This window comes from Mus caroli, unplaced genomic scaffold, assembly GCF_978045245.1.
Source record: "Mus caroli unplaced genomic scaffold, Mus_caroli_1 scaffold_12, whole genome shotgun sequence".
NCBI lineage: Eukaryota > Metazoa > Chordata > Mammalia > Rodentia > Muridae > Mus > Mus caroli.
The window spans coordinates 73,939,361-73,959,235 of record NW_028227267.1 but is presented as its reverse complement, the minus strand read 5'-3'; the positions used below and the strand labels follow the sequence as shown (position 1 = coordinate 73,959,235).

Genomic DNA, 19,875 nt, shown 5'->3' with positions numbered 1-19,875 from the left:
TATTACATTTGTAAGCTGTCTCTGCTGTATGGATTCTCTACTGAAATTTAAGCTCTATGTTCTGTGTAAAAGATTTCCCACATCCATTACATTTGTGAGGTTTCTCTCCTGTATGAATTCTGTAGTGAACTTTAATCAATTTGAACTGTGCAAAAGATTTGCCACATTCATTACATTTTTAAGGTTTCTCTCCTGTATGGATTCTGTAGTGAACTTTAAGCACTTTGTACTGTGCAAAAGATTTGCCACATTCATTACATTTTTAAGGTTTCTCTCCTGTATGGATTCTGTAGTGAACCTTAAGCTCTGAGTTCTGTGTAAAAGATTTCCCACATTCATTACATTTGTAAGGTTTCTCTCCTTTGTGGATTCTGTAGTGAACTTGAAGATTTGAGTTCTTTGTAAAAGATTTTCCACATTCATTACATTTGTAAGGTTTCTCTCCTGTATGGATTCTGTAGTGAACTTTAAGATCAGAGTTCTGTGTGAAAGATTTCCCACATTCATTACATTTGTAAGGTTTCTCTCCTGTGTGGATTCTGTAGTGAACTTTAAGCTCTGTGTTCCGTGTAAAAGACTTTCCACATTCATTACATTTGTAAGGCTTCTCTCCTGTATGGATTCTGTAGTGAACTTTGATTTCTGTGTTCTGTTTAAAAGATTTCCCACATTCCTTACATTTGTAAGGTTTCTCTCCTGTGTGGATTCTGTGGTGAACTTTAAGATCTGAGTTCTGTGTGAAAGATTTTCCACATTCATTACATTTGTAAGGTTTCTCTCCTGTGTGGATTCTGTAGTGAACTTTAAGCTCTGTGTTCCGTGTAAAAGATTTTCCACATTCATTATATTTGTAAGGCTTCTCTCCTGTGTGGATTCTGTAATGAACTTGAAGTTTTGAGGGGTGTGTAAAAGATTTTCCACATTCATTACATTTGTGAGGTTTCTCTCCTGTATGGATTCTGTAGTGATTTTTAAGCACATTGTTTTGTGTAAAACATTTGCCACATTCATTACATTTGTAAGGTTTCTCTCCTGAGTGGATTCTGTAGTGAACTTGAAGTTTTGAGGACTGTGAAAATGATTTTCCAGAGTTATTAGATTTATGAAGTCTTTCTCCTGTACAGTTTTCCTTGCAAAATTTAAGACTTGAGGAACAGGTAAAGAATGTTCCACATTCATCCCATTTGTAAGGTGTCTCTTGTGTAGAAGTTCTAGAATAAGCTTGAAGACTTGAGGACTGGATAAATGATTTCCCATACTTATTACATTTATTTAATTTCTGAGCTCTCTCAAAGCTTAATGATTCATTTGAGGCATCCTTGTTTGTATCATACAGGTAACTCTTGGACTCTCCATTAATCCATGGTCCAGTGTACCAACTATGAATTGAAGATTCACTTAAAATGGCATTCTTATTTTCATTTATACAAAGTTTCTCTGTGGTATGCTGTTGCGAAGAAGACTGGGACGAGTGACTAGAGATAGCCATTTTTCTATGCTTGCTATAATGATATTCTGGAATAAAGCTGCTTCTCTGATTATCACTTGGATTTGTTTTACAAATATAATCTTCTAATAAGTCATTACCTTGATGTGATATCTCTCTATATTGATTGCTTTGGTAATACATTAGTAAAGGATTCTTGACAGAGTCTATATTAATATCAATTATTGTGTTAGAGCTTTTAAAAATACCTCCCACATTATATCTTCCATCATTCATTGCATTCACATATTCTTTTTTATGTTGTTCTACATCATATAACTTGTCACAGATTAGGTTTTGTTGCGGGAAATGCCATAAATTTTGAGAGAAGATTCCTTCACCTTCATGACATTCAGTCCCTTTTTCTCTGCTCCACAGTCTCATTTGTTCATAAAGCACTGATGCGCTGTTTAACCTCATATTCTGTAATAGATATATCAGGAAACACAATTTTTTCTCCCAAATGTCACTTTGTAATGTTTGTGTATTTCGGTGTAAAATAGAGTTGTGTTTCAAATCTTGTGATTTTTTTCCTAGAGAATTCTCCAATTGTGAAAATGAAAGTTAGTGACCCAGTCTGACTTCTTTCAAGAGAAGTTAGGGCTTCTTCATAAGTTTCAGAAATGAAAAATACATGCTTTTCCAATTGATCATTTACATAATCAAATAGTTCATACTCTGTACTATCACCAAAATATTCCCAGAATTTGTTTCGATATAGATCTGAAAGGTTACTCCATCCAAATCTTAGTGTTATCTTGTTCTGGAAGTAATCCTGTGTACGTCGTTTGGGGAGTAGTTTCTTAGTATTATCACAAGACAGAGCTGTTTTTTCCCCTTCCATATCTTCTCTATCAGCAATCCATGTTTCTTTGTTTTCTCCAAGACAGAAGATTACCTCTGACTTTGAAACAGCAACACCCACAGAAACCAGGTTATTGTAATTCTCCAACATGACCTCTCTGTACAAAGCTCTCTGAGCAGAATCCAGACATCCCACTCCTCCTTAGAGAACTCTATAGCCACATCCATGAAAGTCAACAGACCCTTAGAAGACGACATCTTCCCTTTCTCATTCAGAAGGGAATGTCTCACAAAGGTTTATATTAAAACTTCGCCTTCCGGAAACCATCTGCATGTAGAAGGAACGACTCTCCCTTTTTCTAGAAAAAATGAAGAATAGAAAGCAGGAATCAATACTTGCCACAACCCATGCCTTGTGCCAGAGGATATATGAAGGAAAGAGGAGCTTCTACAGGCAGAAGAAGGGGATTGTTTTTAAATATCTGTCTGTTGTAGCCAGCTTAGAATCTAGCTCTCAGTCTGCAAACCAGTAGAGGACACAATTTATTGGAAGGGGCATTACTGTGAGCACTGTGTGTGTCTTGTGGTGGTTTTCCTACACTGTACACTATTCTCAAGTTACAGATTCAGGGAGAGGTCCACTCAGGCTGTGAGGTGTTCAGAGCCTGCTTTCAAACCCAGGACACTATTGTCTGCCCAAGGAACCAAATCTATTGCAAGTGTGTACTAGGTTGTCACCCTAACTTGTCCTTTAGCGCTCATGAGGGGTGGACTCTTTTTGAGGAAGTAGTTCTGGGAAGTACCTCCCTCCTTGAAGATATTTTCCTTCCTTCCTGAGCTATAGAACTTCCCCATGTGTGATAGGGGGGTGGGGGGGAAGCCATTCATTTTTTCTGTGTCCTCCTAAGTGCACGAAGTCCTAAAGAACTGAGCCAAAGCTCCTCTTTCTACCAAGCGTTTCCCTTGCCAACATCAGTAACACCCCACATCTCACAGCAAATCAACAAACACCCTCCATTGGAAGCAGCATGAGGATGCCTTATCTGAAATGCTTGGAGCTTCAGAGCTGAGGGGGAAAAAATTAAGACTTAGAATCTTTGCATACACAGTATGATAGTTTGAGTGCTCAGAAAGTTTTAGATTTGGGTGCTGTTCGGACTTCAGATTAGGGATATTCAACTTTACTATTCTTAATTCTCTTTTCCACGAAGTCTGAAGAGAAAAAAAATAAAGAAACTAATGAAAGTTGGAGAGATGGCAGAATTGTCCCGCCTTACCTTCTCACCCAAGCTTCTTATCCTACAGCTGAGAAGAACATGTGGTCAATGAAGCACTTCCTGGAAGTAGACAAGGCATTTCCCAAAATCCTACTTCCAGGAAGAAGCTCTGGGATCCTGCATCATCCCATGCTGTGCCTTCCTCTTTGTGACCAAGTGCTGAAGCTTTGGCTGAGGTATAGGGACAGGCATAGCTGTGAGGCCTGGATGGAGTCCTGGGGAAGTCTATAAATGGAGATTAGAGCGTTTAAGCCGCTTCCATCCTTGTGTTCTGCAGATCTTGGGCCCTTGGAGGGGGTTTATGACTAACCGTGATTGCCTGCCCCCTCAGATCTCACACAGGTCGTTTTTCTTACCAGTCCCATCTGGGGTGACTTATGCCAGTATCTTTGCTGACAGAGTTGAATTTGGTCTGTGTTTCCATTGCACAAGAACAAAGCCGGCACTGTAGGAACAACTGTCTCGAGGGCACATCCAGAGCAGACAGAGTCTCTCTCTCTCTCTCTTGTGTTCCTCTCTTTATTGCTTCCGTTACTGTACATATTTCAGTGATGTCAGGATTTGGAATGGCTCTACCTTGAGGGGAGCCAAGAAATCCTGAGTGTGTGTGTGTATGTGTGTGTGTTCACATGCGTGAAAGTATATACTGGCAAGACCAAAGCAGTTTGATGTATATCAGCCTGGCTGTTTATTGATCCCATGGAGGTAAAGAAACAGATTGGAATCTCCTGGCTGTAAGAAATACAACCCTTGACCAGCTGCAGCCATTTTTCTGTCTCCTCTGGCCAAAACAAAACAAAAACATTCATTTAAAACTCCTCACCTGGGAAGCACTTGTTAAGAGTATTTCATGCAAATGTGTAGGTTTCTTGGGCTGGACTTGCAATTCAGATCAGGAAAAAAAAAATGGTCTTGCATTGTCTGAGCATGTATTTTGCAGGAAGCCCTTTTGTGAACAAGCGAACGGATTACCTCTGTGTTCTGGGATGGTCGAGCCTCGTGTGAGGTTTGGAGGTGGGTTTTGCTTCACTTTCTTCATAAGGTTTTGAAGCTCGGTGGCTAGGAAGTTGATGGGGTGCTGTCCCTTGCTAGGGAAGAGGTCCTGGAAATAAAGTGTTGAAATACACGCTAAGGAAATAGTGTGTTGAATTCTTGTCTTGAAAGCTTTGTGAACAGTAACTGAACAACAAGAACAAAAAGACTCCAAAAATTAAAAAATCAGATTTATATCTCGTTTATGTCTTGAGTTTTGGAGAATATTCCATCACCTTCTTTCCAAAGTCTCGTCTCACATTTTAAACTAGGTACAGTCTACAAAGGATAATCTCTGGGGGATGCTGAAGAGACTTCTCAGGATTTTCAACTCTCATGGTAAATTGAGGTAAAAGCACTGTAGCACACACCTTTAGTCCCAGCACTTGGGAGGCAGAGGCAGGCAGATCTCTGTGAGTTCAAGGCCAGCCTGATCTACGGAGTGACACCTTGTACCTGCTATTTTTAGCTTCTAGTGCTTTCCAGCCACCTGCTTCACACAGAGGCCTGTGCCTGGGAGGACACTGACCATGTGGCGTCCGAGTGCCTTGCTGGAGAGCAGGTTTCAAAAGCCAGCTGAGATCATACGGGTTCTCCCTACCAGGGACTCGATCTGTTTCAGCCATATGCTCTACTGAAAACAGATGAGAGAGGATGAACGCAGAACCCTTTAGAAACTAATTTTTAAAATTATGTCTCACTCACCAGATAAATTTTAAGAAAATACCATCCGAAGAATTAACCAAAAAGGTTAGGAACTATTTTTGAATCACGAGGCTCACAAACAGCAGATGGGATGTAGGAAGGGGTGTCTAGCCCTGCGCTTCTCTGCTAATGTCAATGACATCAGCATACGAATGTCAACCAGATGCCTGTACCTTTCTGCTTACTACTGAAAGAGAAGATCGCTTCAGATGCTAATGAGCACATGTCTCCCAGTAGGGGAAAGAGTTTGTTAAAACTGGGTGCTTCAGCTCAGTGGGTGTAGGTAGGGCTAAGGCTCCTTCTCTTGGCCCCCAGGTGGTAAGAGAGCTTCCTCTTGCCCATTCTAGAGAGAAAACATACCAGGCCTTATTTTTCTGGTGTCAGCAGGGTTGAATCCCTCCATAGCACCCGGCTAAGGCCTGGCTATTCAAGCTTACCACCAGAAAAAGGAACTTCTGTGCAGAAACTCCTTCAGGGAGGAAGAAACAGAATTAATTGCAGGAGAATAGAGGCTGGGTCACCTAGAGGAGTTTGCTGCAAGGCGGCAGGGAGGGTGACATTGCAGGAATTGCTTTTATGACACTCAAGGCTGTAAGGTTGCCATTTATGAGAATCTGGTGGCCAAATCCACGTAGGACTCAGCCTGTGATGCTACTTCAGGCTATCCCTGGCCCTTCAATAACTAGCCTTCTACTACCAATATCACTGTCGATCTCCAAAAGGGCCCCTTTTCCCTTCTCAGAGTCTCAGGACCAATGAAAGCCTACACCAAGTAGGCAAAGCTTTATCTTGGCCAGAGAAAAGGGGAATGGGGGGTGGGAGTGGGGAAAAAACAAGGAAAACACTTTACAAAGAAGCTTCTGGACTAGAACTGAGGTGATAGGAGAAGGGGGTGGTCTTAGATATAAGGAGGAAGTTTAGTACTTTCTCCAGGGGCCGGGGTGGGGGGAGGGGAGAAGTCCAGCTCAGAAGCAAGGAACATTTCTTTGATTCTTGTTATTCCAGTCTAGGGTGGAAGCAGACTGGCCAAGATGGCACAGGTAGGTAGAAGTTTATGAGGTTATAGAGTGGAGTGGTGTGGTAACAAGTCTGAGGTAAATAATTTGCTGGGTTCCATGCTGGAACATTCTTACAGAGGTAGGATATGACTGATGGGGAGGGATCTTACCTGAAGCCTCCTTCTTGACCTCACAAACACTCTTCCTTCTTGGAAGCTGTACAGTTTCAAGCCTGCTAGTGGTCCCAGAACAGTATCCTAGGTAGCCGTGTCCACATGACTTGCGAGCTTGCCTAGGAACAAGGAATACTTCTCATGGCCTGGACCTCTAGCTGTTGTTGTTCACAGAAACAGATAACTGGGAGGAAACCTTCTAAAACTTTCAAGCACTCTGGATAAAGAAAGGCAAAAGCAGAGAGGGGGATCACTCCTCAGAGGTTCTAAAAGCATTGCCCTGTCATTCAAAGGATAGCACCTGAATGGATCCTATATTAAATGACAACCTCTTAATCAAATGAGCCAACCCTAAGTCCCATACAGAGGGAAAGATGCTTTGCTCTCATTCATAATACATGACCCCCAAAACATACATACACATATACATGCATACATACATACATACATGTATATATATATATATATATATATATATATACACAGATACATGCATATGAATGAATCCTGCATGTATGTCTGTGTACCAAGCAGATATATGCCTAGTGCCTGTGGGGGCCAGAGGGCTGTATCCCCTGACACTGGAATTGCAGATGGTTATTGCCTGATGTGGGTGCTGGAGATCAAACCCAGATCCTGAAATACTTTAAGGATCTTTCGATTGTATTTTAAATTGTATGTCCCTCAAAGACAGATTGGAGACTTAACCCTGATACCTGTATGTGCCTTTAGTTGGAAATGGGGTTATTATATCTTAAGTCAGTTACAATAAAATCCTATTGTATTAAGGTAGGCCCTTAGTCCAGTATGACTGGGTACATAGAGACATAGTGAGAAAATGCCTGATGTTGAGAGTGGAGCCAAAGGAAGGCAAGGATTACTGACTGACAGCAGAGTAGGAAGAGGGGCATCTTCCCCAGAGCCTGCTGACAAAGCACGGTCTGCTGACATCGTGATTTTAGAGTTCTGGCTTGTATGAACAGCACAGAGTCCTGTAGTCTGAAGCCAACCAGTTTGGTACTCTGTTACCCTACCCTAGGAAACCCTGATGGCCCCTCCAGTACCACTGCAATTGCATTTCGTGGTGAGCGGATCTGATCTCACTCAATAGACTTCTAGTTCTGAAGAGTCCCCTGAGCCCACTGCCCAACACAGGACACAGAGCTTGCCAGTAAATTTTGGGTTGAATGAACAAATTTTAGGGCTTCGGATCTTAATGGTGTATTAAATACAAACAAAATATAAGAATTAACAAGGGAGAAATTCCTCCCTAAATTGGTGCATGTATTTTGCTCATAGCAACGTTCTATAATATCATTTTATGATTTGTGTAAATGACCTATTATGGGCATGATTTGATACTTGAGCTGCTGACTTCTTTCTGTAGCATGCATGCAGCAAAGCAGAAGGCTTTATCTTCCTCCTGCACGTTAGAGATGGTTGTTTCACCAGCTGGATGGTGAGCCCTGGTCACCACAGCTTCATAGCTGCTCAGCATCCCCTCCAGTTTTTCCACGGGAACTGGGATGGCTGCTAAGGGACTTTTCCTGCAGGTGAGATTTACATTACTTGAGATTTAAAGCAAACACTATTTCAAAACCAGCAGTAACTTCAATAATTGACTGAAGCAAATGCCCCAAGGCAGAATCTCAGGGCATCAATTTTACCTACCCAGGGTTACCAGGTAGCAGCTGGAACATTGCCATCCCCTGAAAGAGGCCATGGCAAGAGGGTCCCTGTGCCCTGAAAAAGATTTGTGATGATAATCTCATTGGATATTTATTTCTTCATGGATTCCCTTCTGAATGGCCATTTAGAACATGCGCTGTTGAGAGGAGCAAACGCAGTGTGCACTTGTGTGTGTGTGTGTTTATGTGTGTGTGTTTGCACGTGTTTGCACGTGCGTGTGCATACGCGTGTGCACTCACATATTTACACATGAGCCCAGACTAGCAACAGTGATGAAAAGTGATCTATAAGCTTTATGATTACAGGAGAATATGTAATTTAATACCTAGGGGATAACAAAAAGAACCCGAAAACCAGAGAGACCTTCAATTTCTTTAATAATTTTGACTCTCTTTAGAACCTTTTATTCTCTGCATCTAAAATGCTCTTGTTTTGTTTGGTGGGTGTCATTTACTTGACACTCCATTGAGCTGACTAGTGATGGTTGGCAGGAGGTGGGGAATCTCTTTAACCTTGACAGGCCCATGCCCTTCAACCTCACTGGAAAACTACATGAGCATGTCACGTTCCATCTAGTTTAATCTCGGACCCAATCAATCTGAGTAGATTTTGCCAGACCCAGAGCTTAACAGTTCAGCATCAAGATAAGTACGGACATAATTCCAGATTATGAAGAGTTTGTAACTTGGCACAAGATAAGAGCTATGGATTGCTGGGTCAGGTGCCTGCATCTTTGTCCTTCAGAGTGAACTTTGCCAATCCTTGGAGTGCAATCTAGAGGAATTATTTCTGGTGTCTCTCGGTGCTAAATCTCTCTCCTGTGCAGTTGATTCCATGTGTGATCTCAGAAGCCACACCCCACAGACAGACAGGGCCAGCTAATTTCTCCTTGACTCCCCTTGCTTTAGACCCCACCTATTAGAATCACCTGCGCAGAGAGCATCCCCTGAAAACCTGTCCTGCTTGTCTTGACTGATGCGGGAAGACCTAGCGTGTGGTGGGCAGGACCTTGTGCTAACTGAATCAGTGCTTCCAAGTGTTCATCATGGAGCAGGGACCGGTGGCTCTACAGGAACCTTCTGGGCGTCAGGCAGTAGGTAGGGACTACCAAGGCACTGGCCTTGTAGACTGACTAACTACCCCTCATCTCCCATCTCTGTAAGAAGCAGCTATTGAGGACCTACTCTGACCATTGAGACATCCAGCCTCAAGGATCAAACTGTCACCTTCTCAGGTGTGAGTCTGTTGTTGCTACTATCTTAAAATTTACCATCTATCTTACTATTTTAAAACTTATTACATATATATGTGTGTATATGTATGTATATATATATACATACACATATATGAAATCATTTATGTATACTACATATAGAGTTGAAATCATTATGTAGACAAATGGAGTTCTTTCCTGGATGATAGGATTCTAATATCTCCAGTGCAAACCTCTAGTGGGATCCGTTTTCCTGTGGGATGAATAAGGACCCCCACACTGCAAGAGTAGGGCTGTGAACTGCAGTTTTGTGGAGTCCTTGGAGACAGAAGTATCTTACTCCCTCTCAGAAGTGAGCTTGATGAGTCTAGTCACTAAAGCCTTAGAATCCAAAGCCTGTCATGGCCTTCTGGAATACGCGTGTGGTTGGCAACACAGTATGGATCAAAGAGAGCAAAGAATCCTCTGTCCCTGAGCGAAGCTAGGTGCCGAGCCTGAGTGTAGAAAGGTGCTGTTTTCTTAAGGACAAGTCTCTCCTCTCCTAGTACACAGGGGAAGATGCCAGAGTTTACTGCTTCTCTTGAATCATGGTTTTCCTCTCCTTTAAGGAAAGTGAAGAGAGAGTGACGCAGAAGACACAGTATGCATTCTCATATTTCTTTCAAACACTGGAGTAAAATCTTCCTTTCGTGAAAATGAATATGTGCATCAGGGGAGAAGACAGCAACGAACATGCTGGCAGCAAAAAGAGCTGCCCACTTCCTGAAACTGACCCTGTAAGAATCCTTTCTAACATGAAGGCTTACAGGAAATAGCATACCATTTCCTTCTCCCAACCCTAGAGTCCCTTTGGCAGTCCAGCAAGCTCTGTCCTTGACTTTCCTCCCTCGGGTCACTTCCTGTACAGCCACACCCCAGACCTCTCTGTGCATGGACCATGGAGGTTTGATGTTTTCATTTAGAAATCCTAAAATGGAGAGCCACTGGGCATGTGCAGTAATGGTTTCTGCTCAGCCATCATGGCTGCTGGACAGGCAATGACTAGCAGCTCTTCTGTGGACTAGGGAGCTGCTGGTGGGTTCATCACCTCATTAGGTCAGACCTCTAGAGTCTTCTATGGAGAAAAGAGTCACCATTGGCTTGTTTTGCATCTTGTCTCTATTTACAAGTCTCAGCAAAATCTCTGCCTCTGTTCCACCCCAGATTATTCCTCCCCACACCCTTCACCCTGCCTTTTAAGGCCATCAGAGATGTCTCTGGACACTGCGTCAGATTAAGTTGTTTTGATCTAGGTGTTCCTATAAAGACAGGCAAGATAAAGGGTTTTGCCCAGCCCAATAAGAGATGAATGAATGAGTTCATTTCAGAGCCAGGAAGGGGGAGGACCCTGTAGGAAGTGTGAAATGCTTCAGAAAGGTTCAGAGATGAAGAACCACACTAACAGGCAGCAGCCAAAATACCTGGGGGAGGTGCTAGGGATGGGAGTTGTACACTGGGGAAATCCAAGTGAGATAAAAAGGCAAGCAGAGCGCTCTCTCGGGCTCGCTCGTTCTCTCTCTCTCTCTCTCTCTCTCTCTCTCTCTCTCTGTGTGTGTGTGTGTGTGTGTGTGTGTGTGTGTAGGAAAATGGAGAGCCACCACTTGACTATGGTGTGGGAAATAAGTAGGGGCAGGAGAAGACTGGGAAAGGAGACAAACTAGGACATACGAGGGAATGCTGCAGGGTTTGGGGAATCTGAGAACAGTGAGATGACCAACAGCTCTGTTGAGAGACTAGATCTGCCACAGTGGCTGGAGGGATGAAAAGGTGGGAAGAGGGAAGACCAGCCAGGGTGGAAATGAGAATGAAAGATGAAGATCAAGGAGACAGTGAGGGTGTAGAGGATGGTTTGTTGTTCACAAGTGGCATCCTCTGTTCAGAGCACTTTGCTGTGTTACCTTAAGTCCCTGCATCCTACAGGGAGGCGAGAATGGTGTTTTTACCATTCTGCTGCTGGTCATGTATGGTAGAAGGGGGGTGGGTAGTGGGAGATAGGAAAGGAAAAAGGGTTACCCGATTTGTTACCCTCTATCATTGGTGTTGATGTTGATTAAAGCAGCATCCCGAAGAGCAGCTTTCTCAATGAGATAGTACACTGGATAAGCCTGGGGATCCATCTGCTGCTCTGCCCTGCCCTAGTCCCGCCTCTGTGTTTAATCCCATCTGCAAAAGCCCCCTTTCAGTGTAAGGTGACATTGATGATGGGCTTTAGCCATTTGATACTGACATCTTTAAGGGCCACTACCCAACCTCCTGTGTTTCCCGCCTCTACCCACTCCCAGTGGAGGGAAGCTGTTGCAGCCTAGGTGTGCAGAGTCACACCCGGACATGGCAGATACTCAATGTGTATTTATGAGGTAGGTAAATAAATCAATGCAGCAAAAGTTATTCCATTCCCAAAGGTAAGTTTTCCTGATATGGCCATAATTTAATAACAAGGCGCCATACTCTTCTCACTTCTATAACAATAAAAGCTACGACTATCATCTTACATAAATGAAAACATGATTTAATGAAATGGTTGCTTTATGAGCTTTGGGCACATAAGACATTTGAATTATCTTGTTTAAATTAAATAGCTCTTTTGTGTTCAGAAGTGAGCGTCACTAAGTGTGTCTATCTTGCTAATACAGCAGTGGCATCATATTCTAAATTACACAATTTAATCACACATAACTAGAATTTTAAGCTGGAGCCACCGTTAAGGTGCAAGTGACCTTTATAACTCAGGAATATTTTTCCAAATGATGTAACGGGAAAAACTGTAACAAACTCTTGTTTTTAATAAGCTAGAGAAAATCTTAAATGGACTTTTAACCCTTCCTTGGCCATTCCCAGCCTTTGTGACCTTGGGCAGGATGTTTATGCAGCCCGAGATGCGCTGGCTCCACAGTGATTTTCATTTTCTTTATTTTTCTTACATAAAAATCAATATTTTAATGAAACTATATTTTTTCTTTTTTATTAGATATTTTCCTTATTTACATTTCAAATATTATCCCCTTCCCTGGTTTTCCCTCTGAAAGCCCCCATCCCATCCCCTTCCCCCTGCTCCTATGAGGGTGCTCACCTTCCCACCCACTCTTGCTTCCCTGTCCTGGCATTCCCTACACTAGGGCATTGAGCTTTCCCAGGACCAAGGGCCTCTCCTCCCATTGATGTTCAACAAGGCCATCCTCTGCTACACATGTGGCTGGAGCCATGGGTCCCTCCATGTGTATACTTTGGTTGGTAGTTTACTCCCTGGGAGCTCTGGGCCTCTGGTTGGTTATTGTCGTTCCTCCTATAGGGCTGCAAACCCCTTCAGCTTCTTCAGTCCTTTCTATAATTCCTCTATTCCATTGCTCAGTCCAGTGATTGGCTGTGAGAATCCATTTCTGTATTTGTCAGGCTCTGGCAAAGCCTCTCAGGAGACAGCTATAACAGTCTTTTGTCAGCAAGTACTTGTTGGCATCCACAATAGTGTCTGGGTTTGGCAACTGTATATGGGATGGATCCCCAGGTGGGGCAGTCTCTGCATGGTCTTTTCTTCAGTCTCTACTCCACATTTTTGTCTCTATATTTCCTCTCATGGGTATTTTATTCTCCCTTCTAAGAAGGACCAAAGCACCCACACTTTGGTCTTCCTTCTTCTTGAGCTTCATGTCATCTGTGAACTGTATCTTGGGTATTCTGAGCTTTGGGGTTAATATCCACTTATCAGTGAGTGTATACCATGTGTGTTCTTTTGTGATTGGGTGACCTTACTCAGGATAATATTTTCTAGTTCCATCCATTTGCCTTAGAATTTCATGAAGTCATTAGAATCTCAAAGTTACAACACCAGGAAACAAGTGCTTCATCAGCAGGGTGGATGAACTTGCCAGTGAGGATGAGGGCAGGCAGACAACAAGCAAAAGCCTCCTTATCCCATGTTGTTTTATGTGGTCTGCCACCAGAAGATGTAGGCCAGATCTAGGGTGGGTCTTCCCACCTCAAATGATCCAATCAAGAAAATCCCTAGTGAGTATTTGAACATGATAAAAGGGCCACTCTGCCACCTGGGGCTGAGTGGTGCCAGCCAGGAGGCCCAGGCAGGGTACATGACACAGCAGAGCAGAATATTCCCTTGTGTGATTTGTGATTTTTTACCTTCTGTAACTTCTTCTTGTTCTCATTCTCTCTCTCTCTCTCTCTCTCTCTCTCTCTCTATATATATATATATATATATATATATATATATATATATATATATATATATATATATAAATAGAGCCTAAAATTTAGAAAGGTATTGAGGGGGAACTTGGCTCAACCCCCAACCCCATGTGGAAATCTCTACAGAATCTGCAGTAGGTGGGCATCCTTTGTGGCACTGTCTTTCTTATACATTAGTTTACTTAGTAATTAGTTTATAGAACATTATTAAACTTTTTTTTTTCAAATTCTAGGGAAACAGCTGTCTTTACTTTGTAGGTTTGTATGTGTGCATGTATGTGAGTATATGTCACACCATCCAACAGAGGTTGGAGCCCTGGACTGCCCCCTAGTGGTTCCCACTATGAATGGGGCAGGAAAAAGAAAGTAGCAACAGCTCAGGCAAGCAAAGCATACTGATGCGATTTAGGCCAGAGAAAGGGGAGAGAAGACATTATGGTTAGAAGAAATCCCCTGGCTTGAGAAGAGCCTTTAGTGTTATTTCAGTATAATGGCAGTGAGAGTCTGTCTGTACAAAAAAGCCACATGCATTATTATTATTCTAGAAATAACCCAAATCAAACACATAGACACAATGGGCATCTAGGGTCCTGGGTTATGTAGTCTCTTCCCTTTTACTATTTCTGTGTTACAGTGTGAGCGAGCACCTTCCATATCATGTGTAAATGTAACTTTTATTCTCTTGATGTGATCATTGCTTCCATCTGCTAACCTAAGCCTAGTCCTGGAAGCTTCTAGACTCCATACAATCTAATCTAGGCTCAGAATCTTTTCAGCCTCTGAGACTTACTGCTGAATTAATCTTACCATTCCTTTTTCTTTCTGTGCTCTAGTTGGCTGGTTAACTAAGCTATTCTGGCTCAAAGCTCCTCTCCATGAAAACTGATTCAATCTGTCCCCCTCTCTCTGTCTCTGTCTCTGTCTCTGTCTGTCTCTGTCTCCGTCTCCCTCCCCCCACCCCTGTCTCTCCTAAGTTGCTCTACTTGGCCTCATGCTCACTTTGGCAATCTCTTCTAATCCTCTAGCTCCTTCTCATTCTCTGACTCATTCTTTCTTCAACCTGTCCCTGTAAAACTCTCAAGGTAAAAACTGCCTCCTCTCTCTCTCTCCCTCTCCCTTTTCTCTCTTTGCACTGCTCTCTTAAGTAACATCCTTTTCCTCTCTGTTCTTGTGAGACTTAGGTATATCCTATTCTGTCAGATCTTTCTCTGATTCATCACTTTGTCTTCCACTCAATTAGGTATCACTTTCAAACATGGCTGCTTCCTTCTACAAACCAGCTCTACCTTCATTGTTTGGGATTAAAGGTGAGTTCTAAGGACATGTCTGCATTACAGCCACAGGAATCAAAAGTGTGTACAAAGGCCTGAACCTCACCACAACGAGAAACAGTTTTGTTTTCAGCAAATAACACAATCTCAGGGTTCACCTGTGATCAAATATCCTGCCACAGCCATGCCATGCTTTCACCTTATATTCTGTGTATAGCTGTGCATTGTTTAGCCAGCTCCTTCCTACTTCCTCTTGCCCCCTGCCACCTCCTGTCAATCTGGCATGATCACTTCCTAATCTACCTAGATTTTTGACCTGCCCAAAACATTTCTCCCAGTACTTTTGGATGGGATGATATAATTATGTTATGTGTTCTGGGAGTCATCATGGTGTGGCTGCACTGTCAGTCTTCAGCTTTCTGTAGATAATGTGTTAATGGCACTCTGTCAAGCCACAAACTCCCACTTACCAGGTCTCTCTCAGTAAGCACATACATTTGTGTTTCGTGCAGGTGAGGATAGGTCCAAACCAGTGGTTCTCAATCTAAGACCATCAGGAAATACAGATATTTACATTATGATTCATAACAGTAGCAAAATTACAGTTAGGAAGTAGCAACAAGAATAATCTTATTATTGGGGGTTATCACAATATGAGGAACTGTAATAAAGGACCTCAACATTAGGAAGGTTGAGGACCACTGGGCTAAACAGTCCCTTTACATCAGCCTTGGCTGGTAACTCTGGCTTTACTGACTTACTACAGTCAAGACCCAGGACCAGTATTGGACCAGGATGGCCCATAGCAGAACTGCCAGCCTCATCTTTTATGACAAATGTCTCAGATCACGAGGTAGATCAGGGGTCCCATTCTGGAAAGCCAGTTTTATTTACAAGCCATCATTTCCAGCCCATCTGCTCTCTGCAGACCCTGACACAGCAGAGATGTAGTGATGCAGAGCTGATGTCCTTGGAGAGCCGCAGTAGGGTTTGGAGATGAAAAACAAACACACGTGATGGGATTCTGGAGAAATCTCCATGACTGTGTTGAAAAAGACAGTCAAGAATTCTGATGTTTATAGAGCCAGAGTCTATCCGATTAGACCTGTTTATTAAAGCCAGTCATTCTTCCCTGTAACACATGTACATACACATGTTTGCATGTGTTGGGGGCATGTGTGTATGCATATGGAAGTCTGGGTCTTCCTTATTCACTCTCCACATTATTCATTGAGGCAAAGCTCTCAGTTAAACCCAGAGCTTCCCAAGTAGTGCTAGGCTAGCTTGCCAGCTTGCCCTGGGGGTCACCTTGATTCACCTTCCCAATGCTGGAGGTAGAAGAGGTTGCCATGCTTACCCAATATTTTTGTGGTGCTAGGGATTTAAACACTGGTCCTGGTCCTCATGCTTGAGGGTCCAGGGCTTATCTACTGAGCCAGGCAAACATCTCCCCAGCCCCCAGTACTCCTTTCTCCCTCCCTCCCTCCCTCCCTTCCTTCCATCCTAGTAATAACCTACTCTATGTGCTCATTGTCCTCCTCCTGGCTTGCCATCCATACTCACTGCTGATTTCATAGGGATGAAAAGGCATCCTTAGATGCCAGACAAGGTGTTTTCCAATGGGAGAATACTCTTCTTCTCTCCCTGGTGACACTCCTGTAACAGGATTAAATGATGCATGTGTTCTGGATTTCCTGACAGTGTAGCTTTTAAGGCAGTAGGTATGGATGTAGAGAAATCAGAGCGAGAAGAAAACTGAAATTGGACACGGGTGTGACTGTGTAATCCACTGCTTTTCATCACTTACTGTCTCCCACTAACAGACTTCATCTCCTCCCTGTGGAGATGTCTCCTGACACAGGTCTAGCCCATTACCGTGACCTTTGCCCTGACATGGCTGTTGGCCAGTCCCAGGTAGGAGACCCATGGTCAGTCACACACTGCTGTTGGGATTAATTCAAAGATTTGAAAAGTTCTTTCCTGTTGGGTTTGTGAAGCAAGACATTTCTGTCAGTCATGCTGTGTTCAATGTGGACAAGGGAAACAGAACCAGGACATGATGAATAAAGACAAGAAGGAACAGATGTGTGCTGCAGGTACCAGTTACTCACCCAGGTCTCCTCCATCGCTACTTGGTTGAAAAGGATGCTGTGTCTCAGCATCTTTTCAACAATGGGAGCTGGTTATACTACTGTTTTCAGCAAATCTCTGATAGGTTCTGACACTCATGGCCAACACACCCCGCCTACTGCCCTTTCTCATGCCAGTTTAATTTGTTAACAAGGAAGAGATGTCCTTCTAAGGAGTTTAAGAAATAAATAACAAAAGGACTCTTAGGAAGACTCACATCCTGCAGGCAACAGAGGAGGTCTCCTGTCACAATGGTTTTGATTGCAGAAGGGAGAGGGAGTTATGACCTTGTTTTTGTTTTGTCTGCTTTTGAAACAGGATCTCACTCTGTAGTTCAGGCTGAGCTTGGACTTGCAGCAATCCTCCAGCCTCAGTCATCTGAGTGTTGTGACTATAGGAAGAGGCAACACACCCTAGCATGGACTCATTCTCTTACTGTAGGGTGATGTAACCTGCCTGGATAGTGCTGACTCCATCCTCAGGAATCCATACAACTCTCTTATCCAAAATGGCTCATGGATGGACCCTAACTATCTTCCCCCATCAGGGACTGAACCATGGAGGTCACTTGAGCTTGCCATACCTCCTACCTCACCACCCTTCCAGGGATATTGGCCAATGAAGTGTAGAGGAACAGGAAGAATCCAAAGCAACATCAAGATTTGAGGTTTGGGAGTCAAGTATTCAATGAAAAATGACTAAGGGGCAAGTAAGACATGTGGGAGGGATGAACTCACATTTGCACATATTATACAGACATCAGATGCAGAACTCCGACCGTGTATTTGTGTTATTTTGAGAGGTACTTGGAAACATTCTAGAATCCAGAGCAGAGAGCTAGAGCAGGCCATAAGAATGGATGGCAAAAGACACATATATTGCATTGTAACCACAAGGATTGAATAACCTTCTCACACAAAATGATTACTCTTAGATTTCTAAGCCCATCGTGACAAATGGCCATGGGCTGAGCGGTACAAAGCAATAGCAACCCAATCTCATACTTCATGAGACAAAGACATCCAAATTAAGGTAAGATGAGCTCCCTGTGAAGGCTAGGAAGATGTTTCTGCCCTTGTCCTTTCTGACTTCTATTAGATGTAGCCCATCTTTAGTATTCTTTGGCTTTCAACTGTACCCTTCACATCTGTTTTCATAGCCCATGTACCCATCTTTCTGTTGTCCACTCTTCTTTTACAAAAACACCAATCACCCACCGTGGCACACTTAAGGCTTTTTCTTCCATAATTGTATTCGTCAAGACCTCTATTGCAAGTAAGGTCATGTTCTGAGGTTCTCAGGAGAATGAGCACCAGCAATGGAAGAGCTAAGGACACCATGATAGGAAGCCTTGACATTCTGGGGGTTAGCAGAAAAGACAAGAGAGACAGGGACAGAGACAGAGACAGAGAGACAGAGACAGACAGAGAGAGAGAGACAAAGAGAGACAGAGACAGAGACAGAGACAAGGAGGGAAGTGAGACAGACAGACTAACAGGGGCGTGGGAACAATCAGGGACAGACCCTCATCAGTACCTGTTGTGAAGGCAGACACTGACCACACACAGATCACTGCATGTGTCCACCAAACAATCCTGATAACCTTAACAAGTACCCACCTATGATGTGTCTGGGTCCATGGCCACCTATGACATATGTCTGTATGTCCAGGACCCAAAGGGGCAGCCCAGAGCATAGATTTTTCAGTCCCACACACAGTTGGACGCTCTCAGGGACACAAAGAAGATATGCATGTGAGAAACTGGCTGTGATTCCCAATCCTCTGTTTCCTCCATCAGGGTGTCCAGGCTTTGCTGCACACCAAAATGAGTCAGAGTCTGGAATGGGGCTCTGCAGGATCCCAGGGAAGGCCTTCTCTGAGGAGTTCAATGTTAACACTACTCTTTCAAATGATATTCAATGAAACAGCTCTCTTAGACAATCTTCAGTGAAACAGCTGATATGCATACACTTATTTGAGGTGAACAGAGGCCATATGTGAATCTTGGAGAGTGGGAAGGAGTTTCAGGGTGAATATAAACCACTGACTGAAGTTCAATGTACTGTGGACGCTCCACTTGTATGGAGAGGCATTCTAAGAACCACAGGTACTTGGTGAGTGGGTTCTTATCAGGAAAACTGGATGTTTAACTTGTGGGTTTGCCAAGGGCTACATGACTTTCCTCAGGTAGAGGTGGAGGGGGGTGGGGGTCAGGATCCCCAGACAAGGTCAGAGAAGGAGAAGCCCTGCCGGTGAAGGAAGTCCTCCATGTTGCGCAGAGCTCAGAGGAGCTATCTGGACACGGTAGCCTCCAACCTTAAGTAGCAGGGTTTCCACACACACAAGGATGCTGGCTCTGCCTGACAGCAGCTGCTGGGTTATGATTGAGGCTGGGAAGACGGCAGGGCTGAAGCTTAGTGGATTGGGGAGTGATCATGCAGGGAACCTTCAGGGATATGGGTGTGGCTCTGCCTCTGACTTCTATCTCCCCCCTCATGATTTTGCCACATCGGGAAGCTCTTAGGATGCAGACTTGTGTGATTTTAGTCCAAAGTACAGATTTCAGGATACATCTCCTCAGTCCTTAGCCACCTGACATCATGGAACAACCAAATTATTGGAGATTAAAGTGTCCCTCAAACTCACTGAAAGGCCCTCTGACCCTCCTTATCTGGCAAGGTGCTCTAGGACTCGCTATTTAAATGAACCCAATTTCCAAAGCGCACCTATCTCTACTGAATGTGATAGCTATCTTGCTCCGCCTTGGGGGCGCTTATCTTCAAAGCATTCAGCGTGAGGCATAAGCCTTGATTTCCCCCCGCCCCCCTAAAAGAAATCATCAGGAAATCTGCCTCCACAC

At 43.5% G+C, this 19,875-nt stretch overlaps 1 pseudogene; it reads right to left on the bottom strand.

The window, feature by feature from the left end:
- Positions 1-262: 262 nt before the first annotated feature.
- LOC110309623 (uncharacterized) lies at positions 263-2,548 on the bottom strand (annotated as a pseudogene).
- Between the last annotated feature and the right edge of the window lie 17,327 nt (positions 2,549-19,875).